We start from the raw sequence: 11,803 nt of genomic DNA, 5'->3' as shown, positions 1-11,803 counted from the left end.
TTTGGGATGTCACAAGGTGATCATGATATCACAGTGGCAATATGATGTCACAATGGGATGTGATGTCAAAGGGTGATAAGGTCACACTTGGATAGTAATGTCACAAAAAATGTGTTATATAACCATTACATGTCCAATTTCATTCTACTAGATCACAATGAAGAGACGAGTTCACGTAAGGAGCTAGAAGACAGAAAGGTCATGAATTTTGTAAAATATGAGTATATAATAGGCTGGTGAAAATGCAATGAGACAGAAATAGATGTACAAAAAGCATTCGACAAGATCCAACACAACTTTATGATGAAGGTTTTGGAAAAATTAGGAATCCATGGAACGTTCCTCAATACAATAAAGGCTGTATATGACAAGCGTACAGCCAGTATTATACTTAATGGTGAAAAATTAAAGCCATTTCCTCTTAACTCAGGAACAAGACAAGGATGTCCACTATCTCCACTTCTCTTCAATCTAGTATTAGAATGCCTAGCTACAGCAATAACACAAGATACAAACAAAAAGGGGATCCAAATAGGGAAAGAAGAAATAAAAATCTCCCTCTCTGCAGATGACATGATCTTGTATTTAAAGAATCCCATAGACTCCACTCCCAAATTACTCAAGCTGATTCAAAACTTTGGCAAAGTAGCAGGGTATAAAATTAACCCCCAAAAATCAATGGCTTTTCTGTATGCCAACAATGAAAAAAATGTGGCTGAAATTAGGAAAGTAACTCCATTTGCAATATCCCCACAAACATAAAATACCTAGGAATTAACTTAACCAAAGAAGTGAAAGACCTCTATGATGAAAACTTTAAAATCTTGAAAAAGGAAATCAACACAGAACTTAAAAAATGGCAAAACCTCCTATGCTCCTGGATTGGAAAGATTAACATTGTGAAAATGGCAATACTTCCCAAGGCTATCTACAAATTCAATGAGATACCTATCAAAATTCTAACCTCATTCTTCAAGGAAATAGAAAAGGCAATCCAAATATTCATATGGAACAATATAAGACCCCAAATAGCAAAAACGCTCCTCAACGGAAAGAACACTGCTGGAGGAACATCAATACCAAATTTCTAAGTCTACTATAAAGCCATAGTAATCAAAACAGCTTGGTACTGGCACAAGAACAGACCTCAGGACCAATGGAATAGAATTGAAAACTCAGAAATGAACCTACAGACCTATAGCCATATAATCTTCCATAAGGGAGCTAAAAAAAAATAGAGTGGAAGAAAGACAGCCTCTTCAGTAAATGGTGTTGGCAAAATTGGTTAACTACTTGTAGAAAACTAAAGCTAGATCCTTATATATCACCCTGCAACAGAATCAACCACAAATGGATCAAAGACCTCAAAGTCAAAGCAGACACTCTGAAAATATTACAGGATGGAATAGCAGAAACCCTAGGTCTCCTTTGCGCAGGCTGAAATTTTCTTAATAGAGATCCAGAAACACAACAAATCAAAGAAAGGTTGGACAAATGGGATTGCATGAAGTTGCAGAGCTTCTGCATGGCAAAGGACATAGCTAGCAAGATCAATAGAAACCCCACGGAGTGGGAGAAGATCTTCACTAGCCATACAACGGACAATGGTCTCATATCTAAAATATACTTGGAACTCAACAAATTAAATCCCCCAACCACAAATCCTCAAAGAGACAATTGCCGAATAAATAAGTGGGCTAAAGACTTAAATAGAAATTTCTCTGAAGAAGATACAAGGATGGCCAATAGACACATGAAGAAATGCTCAACCTCCCTAGCCATAAAAGAAATGCAAATCAAAACAACATTGAGATACCACCTCACTCCAGTTATAATGGCAAAAATCAATAACTCTAATAACAACAGATGCTGGAGGGGATGTGGACAGAAGGGAACCTTACTTCATTGTTGGTGGGAGTGGAAACTTGTTCAACCACTTTGGAATGTAGAACGGAGGTTCCTCAAAAGACTCCACATAGAGCTCTCCTATGACCCAGCAATCCCACTCTTGGGCATTTACCCAAATGTTTACAAACAACACCACACTAAAGCTACAAGCACAACTATATTTATTGCTGCATTATTTACTATAGATAAGATATGGAACCAACCAAATACCCCTTAGTAGATGAATGGATCAAGAAAATGTGGTATATATACACAATGGAATTCTATGCCTCCATCAGAAAGAATGATATTGCCCCATTTGTTAGGAAATGGAAAGACTTGGAAAAAATTATATTAAGTGAAGTAAGGCAAGCCCAAAGAAACATAGGTCCCATGATTTCCCTTATTTGCAATATCTAGTATATGTATGAGTCAAGCAGAAAAGGTCAGATCATGTGATGTTAGGAAAATGAACCCTTAGATATGTATTTTAATGTTTTTTTTTCTTTCATGCATGTGCTTCTAATGCATTTATAAGATTATTTCTTTGTTTCTTTGTATGTCCCTCCCCCACAGTATAACCCTGCTTTCACTGTATTTGTTGTCAGTTAAATTTGTGGAGGGGAAGGGGAAAAATAAGTCGTTTAAATAAGGATCCAGTTGGACCCATTGCTACAATGAGAATTACAAGTTTTTATGTTAAAAATGAACTTTACAACTTTGGTGGGCAGGAAGGATTGGGTGAGGGGTCTGGGGGAGGCTGGGAAGGGATGTGAAGGGTAAACAAAGTAGGAGGCTACAATGCTTGATAAGAAATGTACTCATTATCTTGCCCATGTAATTGTAACTCCTCTGTACAATATGTTCACAATACACAATAAAAATAAATAAAAAATACATCATACTTAATTTTGGTAATAAAAAAAGGAAAATGCAATGAGATAGAGATATCTCATGTGATGCTACCATTACATGAGATAGTATTGTTTTGAAGTCACCAATGGTGATGCCATACAGGTGATGAGGTCACTTAGGTTTGTGATTTCACAATGGATTGGTGATGTCACAATCTCATGCCAGATCTCTAATTGACAATGACTATATAAGTTCACAAGGGAAATGATGTATCCAAAGACATATGTTGGCACAAGTGTAATGAGTGTTAACATGTTTGTGATGCCCTCATGTGACTCAGTGGTCATGACATCTGGCAGTGTGATGTCACAGTGGTCATGATATCACAATGGATTTTTGATATCACATGTCATGCCTTAAGTATTATGAGTTAAACAATTTATGTTCTCAGAGGCCAAAGAGATGACACTGGCAGAATGTCAAAAATTTTATGAGGATAAGACTGTTTTATGATGTCACGGTGGGTTAGTGATATCATAATGGAAATATGGTGTCATCAAGGTATTGTGATATTATAATGATTATGTGGTCACAATGTATTTCTGATATCAACCCACCTGCAACATTTGAAATAGAATGAAATCACAGAGTAGGCATTCCAATGTATCTGTGACATCACAATTACATGTGATTTGATGTCATTGTTGTTTTATGATGTCATGATGGGCTGATGTTATCATAATGACAATGTGATGTTACACTGGTGATGATGTCACAAAGGTTTTGCGATGGTAAAATGGCACGCCTGATCTCAATTGCCATTAGCTCAACATGAGGATATGAGTACACAAAAGACCTGTCATGTCACAAAGGCCATGCTTTCTTTCAAAGCTTCTGAGGTCATAATAGTTTTGGGATTTCACAATGTGATCATGTTGGTACAATGGCAATGTGATAACACAATGAGTTTGTGATGTCTCCGAGGTGATGAGTTCACAAAGAGTTAATGATGTCTCATCAAGTTTGTAATATAACGATGACATACAATTTCAATTTCTTCTAATTCACGATGAGGATACTATAATAACCAGTGGAGCCAGAATTATCTGTGGGAGCCGATATTCATTGTAAATTCTTGGCTTGGCCCACCGGAGAGTGTGGGGAATGCCGCCAAAGGTGGAGGTGTCAAGCCTCACACGGTGAGCTGTCAAGAAATGATTGAGCATTGGGCAGTTTTGGAAGTGTTGGTTGGAAACTGTTAGGCAGGAGATACGTTGGAAGGAGGAGGGATACAACCTATATATAAGTTGCATTTTCAGAGCATTGTAAGGGGAAATAAAAATGAGAGTTACCCGGATGGAAAAAGTGGTGAGACAGCAGGAAAGGAAAAGCCTGAGAAGAGAAGAAGCTGAGGGAGAGCAGAAGGTTGGCAAGTGGTCATTGGGTCAGAGTAGGGCAGGCCTGTGGAGGATGGAGAGGCCTGAAGAGAAGAAGGAAGTGGTCTAAGGGAAAAAGGGAAAGACCAGGAAGGAATGACAGGTCTGTAAAGAAGAAGGGAAGAATGGAAAAGAAAGCCTTGATCATTGAGGTTTGGAGCTTTGGAGATCATAATTTTGTGGTTGGTTGTTTGCAGAACAATTAAGAAAGGGCAGGGCTGCCCATTGGAGGTCTGAAGTTTGGTGTTCAAGGCTGCCCTTGAACCTGGGTATCCAGTCCAGGATAAGGTAATCACAGTCCCCTTTCTAGTGAAAAATGGTTTATTATATTAAATGTGACTCGATGGTTTGTCTCCTTGCCTTAGAGGTCATATGTACATGAGTTCACAGAAAGAGCTTGAAGTCTCAAAGTCCATGAATTTTCTAAGATCTGATGAGGCAATAACAGGTTTGTAAAAACACAATGGGAGAGTGATATCACAACAGCAATACCACAATATCATGTCAAAATTATGATTTGATACAACAATTAGTTGTTGATGCCATTCTCATGATGAGGTCACAATAAGTTTGTGATGTCACAATGGGTTCACGATGTCAGAGTGGCATGGGAGATCTCAACTCTCATTAATTGGCAATGAATATATCAGTCCAAAAAGGGACTGCAATGTCTCCAAAGGCATGTTTTGTTACAAATGTGATGCTGTTCTAACAGGCTTGTGAGGTCAAAATGTGACACAATGGTCATGAAATCTAGCAGTCACAGGGGATTTCTGATATCAAATGTTATACCAGAAATATGAGATTGAAAACAGATTATGAGCTCACAAAGGGTCTAATATATGGCAATGGCAGTATGTCACAAAACTTATAAGGACAGGACTTGTTTGTGATGGCACAGCAGGTTAATGATATGACAATGGCAAGGTGATGTCACAAAGCATTGTGATATCACAATGCTTATATGGTCAAAATGAGCTTCTGAAGTAGAATGAATTCACAGAATAGGCCTTCACACTAAGTCACAATGTCACTGTGATTTATAATGCTATGATACCATTGTGGTTTGGTTACATCAAAATGAGCTGATGGTGTCATAAAGACAATTTGATGTCATTGCTGATTTATGATGTTACAATGGTTATGAGGTCACATTATGTTTCTGATATTAACACACATGTCAACTTTGAAATAGAATGAAAAAGCCGGATGCCGGTGGCTCACACCTGTAATCCTAGCTACACCAGAGGCTGAGATCTGAGGATCGCGGTTCAAAGCCAGCTCAGGCTGGAAAGTCTTTGAGAATCTTATTCCCAATAAAAATCATTAGAAAAGCAGAAGTGGCTCTGTGGCTCAAGCGATAGAGCACTCGCCTAGAGGTGAAGAAAAGGGACAGCACCCAAGCCCAGAGTTCAAGCCCCACGACCGAAAAAAAAATTAAAATTAGGCATTCACAATCTTTTTATAACATCACATTGACAATGTGATCTCATAATACTGTCTTGTCCTTGTAGTTTTGTCATGTCAAAAGTAGTTGATGCTGTCATAATGACAATGTATGTCACTCTGGTGATGTCACAAAGGGTTCATTATGTTAAATTGGCATGTCTGATATCAATTGTCAGTTCATAATGAGGGTATAGTTCCACAAAGGGACTGTGTTGTCACAAAGGGCATGTGTTTTTTCAAAGGTGCTAAGAGGTCCTAATAGGTTTGCGATGTCACAATGTGATAGTGATGTCAAATGGCAATGAAAGCTCACAATGGTTTTTTGATGACACATTGGTGATGAAATCAAATAGTTTTGTGAAGTCACATCTCATAAAAACATGTCCAATTTCAGTTGCTACTATTTCACAATAAGGTATTAGTTCACAGAAAAAGACAAATATAAAAGGCCATGAATTTTCTAAAATGCTATGAATACATACTAGGTTTTTGAAAACACAATGGGACAGTGATATCAAAATGGCAATGTGATGTTCCAATATGATGACTTAATAATGTTTTGATATCACAATTTGTGATGCCACACTGATGGGTTCACAAGAAGTGTGTGATGTCACAATGGGTTGGTGATATCAAAATGACACAGGTGATCTCAATTGTCATTAACACACAATGAGTATATGAGCTCACAAAGGTATTCTGATATCTACAAAGGCATGCATTTTCACAAAGTGATGAAGTCCTAACAGTTGTGTGTTGTCAGAATGTGACAAAATGCTCATAACATCTATCAGTGTGATGTCACCATAATCTAGATGTCACACTGGATTCGAGTATCACATTTCATACCTGGATTGGGTGTGAGAGAATTGGAATTTCAAAGTGGGTTAGTGTTATCAATATGGAAATGTGGGGTCTCAAAGGGATTGTGCTATCACAATGGCTATTAGATCACAATGTGTTTCTACTATAATAGGTTTGTGCTGTCATAATTGGTTGGAAATGTCACAATAGCATGCCAGATCTTAAATGTCATTAATTCACAATGAAGATATGAGTTCACAAAGGGACTGTGTTGTCTCTAAAGTCATGTGTTTCACAAATATGATGAAATCCTAACAGATTTGTGAGTTCATAATGTGCCACCATGGTCTTGATATCTATCAATGTGATGTTACAATGTTCATGATGTCACAATGTTCATGATATCAGAGTCAATTTCTGATATCATATGTCATACCTGAATTATTATGAGTTTCAAAACTGATTTTAAGCTTACTAAAAGCCGAAAATATCCTAATTGCAGCATATCACACAAGTTACGACTAAGTTATGACCTCCTCATCAGTATGGCATCACCAGTTGTGACATCAAAACATTATTATAACATGATGTTGAGACATCACATTGTCATTGTGAAATCACGGTCCCGTTGGTTTTTCACATAGTATGACCTCACACTATGAAGCTTCTTCTATCAACTGGTATCCTCATATTGAATTATGAGTAATTGAAATTGGATACATCATTCTGATATTACAAACAAACTGTGACATCACAAAGCCATTGTGACCTCATCACCACGGTGACATCAAAAACCCAATGGGACATCTCATTTCCATTGTGACATTATGGATTACATTGTGCCATTATAAGACTATTATGACTTATAACCACCTTTGAAAACACACATGGCCTCTGTAACATCAAAGAAACTTTTTTGGATCCATAACCTCATGGGGAACTAATGACAACTATCATAAGACATACCAAGGAAACATAACAAATCCTTTCTGACATCGTAATTGTGACATCATGTTGCCATTATGACACCATCAGCTCATTTTGACATGTAAAACTACAATGACATCATAGCATTGCAACATCACATTGTTATTCTGATGTCATAGACATGTTTTTTTGCCTATTGTTATTGATTCTATTTCTAATGTGGAATGTCCGTTGATATCAGAAACCCATTGTGGGGCTGGGAACGTGGCTCAGTGGTAGAGCGCTTGCCTTGCATGCATGAGGCCCTGGTTTTGATTCCTCAGCACCACATAAGCAGAAAAAAAAGCTGGAAGTGGCACTGTGGCTCAAGTGGTAGAGCACTGGCCTTGAGCTGAAGAGCTGAGGGACAGCGCCCAGGCCTAGAGTTCAGGCCCCACGACCAGACCAAAAAACAAACAAACAAACAGAAACCCATTGTGTGTTCATGACCATTTTGATATCATGATGCCTTAGTTCCATCACATTGCCATTGTGATGTCACGTTGCCAAATTGATGTCACAAAGGGATTTTGATGTGACAATGGTTGTGACATCACAATGAGTTTCTGTTATCAACCCACATGCCACATTTCAAAAACAATGAAATCACAGATTAGGCATTCATAATGTGACTATATCACAATGACATAATGGCAAATGTTATAATGTCATTGCCATTTTGTGATGTCACCATAAGCTAAAGATGTCATAACAACAATGTGATGTTACACCAGTTATGACATCACACAGGGTTTATAATGTTACAATGGTTATGAGGTCACAATGTTTTTCTGATATCAACTGATATGCCACATTTTAAATAGAATGAAATCACAGGATATACATTCACAATGTGTCTAAGACAGCAAAATGGCAATGCGATGTCATAATGCTATGATGTCACTGTAGCTTGTTGATGTCACAATGTGCTGATGGTGTCATAATGATTGATATCACACTGGTGATGATGTCACAAATGGTTTGTATGTCACAATGGTATGTCAGATCTTAATTGCTATTAGTTTACAGTGAGGACCTGAGAATAAAGTCACCATGACATACACAAATGAACTGTGATGATACAAATGCCATGATTTTGTCAAAAGTGCTAAATTTCCTAACAGGTTTTGGTTGTCAAAGTGTTAATGATATAAAAATGGGTTAATGATGTCAAAACTAGTTTGTAATATCACATATTATTTCAAACTTCAATTGCTACAAGTTCACAATGATACAAGTTCACAGAAGGAGCTTGATGTCCCAAAGGCAATGCATTTTCTAAGATGTGATTAGGTCATAATAGGATTGTGAAAGCATGATGGCACAGTAATATCACAATTGCTATATGATGTCAAATTCTAATTAATTGGTGATACCATAATAGTGAGGAGTTCAAAATTGGTTTGTGATGGCACAGTAGATCGGTGATGTGACAATGGCATTCCAGACCTCAATTGTCATTAACTCACAATAAGTATATAAATTTAGAACGGGCTTGTGAGGATTCCAAAGCATTTGTTGGCACAAATGTGATGAAGTCAGAACAGATTTATGATGTGACAATATGACAATATGATGGTCATTACATCTAGCAGTGTGATATCACTATGCTCATGATGTCAAAGTGTATTTCTAATATTTCATGTCATTCCTGAAATAACATGAGGTCGAAAATAGATTGAGCTATCAATGGGCCTAACATAACACAGTGGCAACATGTCATTGTGATGTCGCAATGGTTATGAAGTGAAAATGTGTTTTTGATATAAACCCACATGCCACATTTGAAATATAATGAAATCACATAATAGGCATATATAATGTGTATATGATGCCACAATGACAATGTGATGTCAAAGTGGTATGATATCATTACAGATTTGTGATGTCACAATGAGCTGATGTTGTGATAATGACAATGTGCTCTCACACCGATGATTATATTGTAAGTCCTTTGTGATATTTCTTTGGCATATCTGATCTCAATTGACATTTTACAATGAGGATATGGATACACGATACACAAAGGGACTGTCATGTCACAAAGGCCATGTGTTTTTTCAAAGGTGCTAAAGATGTCATAAAGGGTTTGGGAGGTCTCTAGGTGATTGTAATGTCACAACAGCAATATGATATCACAATGGCTTTGTGATGTCACATTGGTTATGAGGTCACATTGGACAGGACCAATTTGTGATGTCACACCAGGTTACTATCACAATGGCACTGTGATGTCACAAAGGGATTGTCATGTCACAATGGCTTTGAGGTCATAATGGATTTCTGATATCCACCAATATTGCTCACTTGAAATAGAATGGAATCACAGAATAGGAATTCACAATATGTCTATACTGTCACTATGACATATGATGTCATAATACTATGATATGTAAGTTTGGTGATGTCAAAGTGGCATGTCTTATCTTATTAGTCATTAGATTAACATGAGGATCCCAAAGGTTGCTATGTGCTGAATCTTTCAAAAGACTCATTGTGCTGAGTGCATTACACAGGGTTCTTTGTGCTATTTTTTAAAATGGCTCTGAGCCCTTGAGAGGTAGGTATCCCAACAATCACACACACACACACACACACACACACACACACACACACACACACACAAACATGAAGGGACACCGTGTACCTGGTTGGTGTATGGGGTGGATGGAGAAGAGTCCCCCAGCAGTCGGACTGAGGGGAGATTTGATGCATCCCCTGGGCAGCTGCTGGGGTTGGGGGGAAGACCTGACCTGAGGTGAGGAGGCTTCTGCCATGGCCTGATAGCCTTAGGGCAGAGTCAGGACAGCACAAAGCCAGGGATGGAGGCGTGGCTGAGGGGGGAAGAGGCGTGACCCAGGGAGGACAGAGCGTGGCTGAGGGGGCACATACCGGCTGAAGCCAGTGGCACACAGGGGCTGGAGCACTTGCACAGCAGTGGAGGGGCAGCCCGGGAGAGAAGTGGGGGCTGAGAGAGAGCAGAGAGAAGAGCAGGCACATACATCAGGGGTGGCAGCCTCAATGCCTCTACTGCTGTAGGAGCATGGGTCTGGGCCAGGAGCACAGAGCACACAAAGCCAGCACATCAGGCACATTCCTGGCACCACCCCAGGGAGGCTCAGAGGCTAGGTAAGCCCTGAGTCTTAGGCCCCTGGCTGGGAGCTCAGCTGAAGCAGGGGCATGCTCAGCCCAGCCATCCACCAGCCCCTGCCCCTACCCCATCTCCTGCGCTCCCTGAAGCATTGCATCTCCGCTGGCTCAGACCTGCTGCGCCTCTTGGAGTCATCCAGTGGGCGCCCCCAGCCGGTTTAAGGCCCTGACACGGTACCGGTGCCTGGTCCTCTGCTCTGGGCGCAAGTGTCCACCTTGCCACTGCCATCTCTGCAAGCTGCACACAGAACCACAGCTTACAGATTCTCCAGCAGCACAAGTGAGTGGCTGCCCGCAGGTCAGCACCTTGCCACCTCCTCCTACCTCTACTACTCCCACCTTGCAAATCCTGCCTCCTCTCTGTGTCCCAACCACGCCTCCCCAGCACCAGGCAGGCCAGCCTTGACTCTGCCACAAATGTGCCCCAGGAGTGGGGGGGTGGGGGATAGGGTGTTGACTCTGGGAACTCACCCCCATCCCTAGTGGCCAGTATCCCTGGAAACGGGAGATGCAGGAATGGGTGACAAGGGGTCACCACTGAGCCCCTGGCTGGAGTAGTGGGAGCCACACAGTCCCACATCTGCACCCTTCCTCTCCCTTGTGGGAACCTGGTGGCTTTAGGCAGAGGTGGAGAACAGCACCTGTGCACCTGCCTTACTGGGTCTTTTTTCTGGGAGTGGGGGGTGTTGGATGCAGAAGATAGGCCTCCCTTGCTGTGTGAGCCCTTGTCCTCTGTGCTCAGTCACCCTTTCATCTGAGGAAGGTCCCAGAAAAGCCCACTGGGAGGTGAGGGCACTGGGGGTCATATAGTAGGTGAATATATGGGAGGAACACACGCCCTCAGACACACATATACCTGGCCTATCCCCCCACCCCAGCTGAAAACAGCACTCACAGGGTGATCACATTTCCCAGCTCTGCCAGCGTCTGCTGGTGCTCCCTGTCCATCTGGTCTCCTTGTCTTCCCCAAGAATCTGCCCAGTTGCCCAGAAGCATCTAGGCTGGAAGTAGGAGTCTGTCCATGTATGTAGCCTTTAGGACCCCATCCATTTCCTCAATACCGCCCCCACCCTGGGTCACACCCCCCCGTTGGGACCCCATGAACCACTGCTTGTTTCAGTCCTGGCTCTGAGGAGCCACCTGTCTGGAGATTCTTTCACCCAGCGTCCTGGCCTAGGGTTTTAGTGAATGGGGAGTTAAGGCCGGTTGTTCCCAAGGGGAAGGGTATGGCCCTAGAGAAGGGGAGAGGTGGGGTG

The sequence above is a fragment of the Dipodomys spectabilis genome, unplaced genomic scaffold, assembly GCF_019054845.1.
Source record: "Dipodomys spectabilis isolate Male_0828 unplaced genomic scaffold, ASM1905484v1 ptg000154l, whole genome shotgun sequence".
Taxonomy (NCBI): Eukaryota; Metazoa; Chordata; class Mammalia; order Rodentia; family Heteromyidae; genus Dipodomys; species Dipodomys spectabilis.
The sequence above is the reverse complement of the archived record's forward strand: the minus strand, read 5'-3'. Positions refer to the sequence as shown.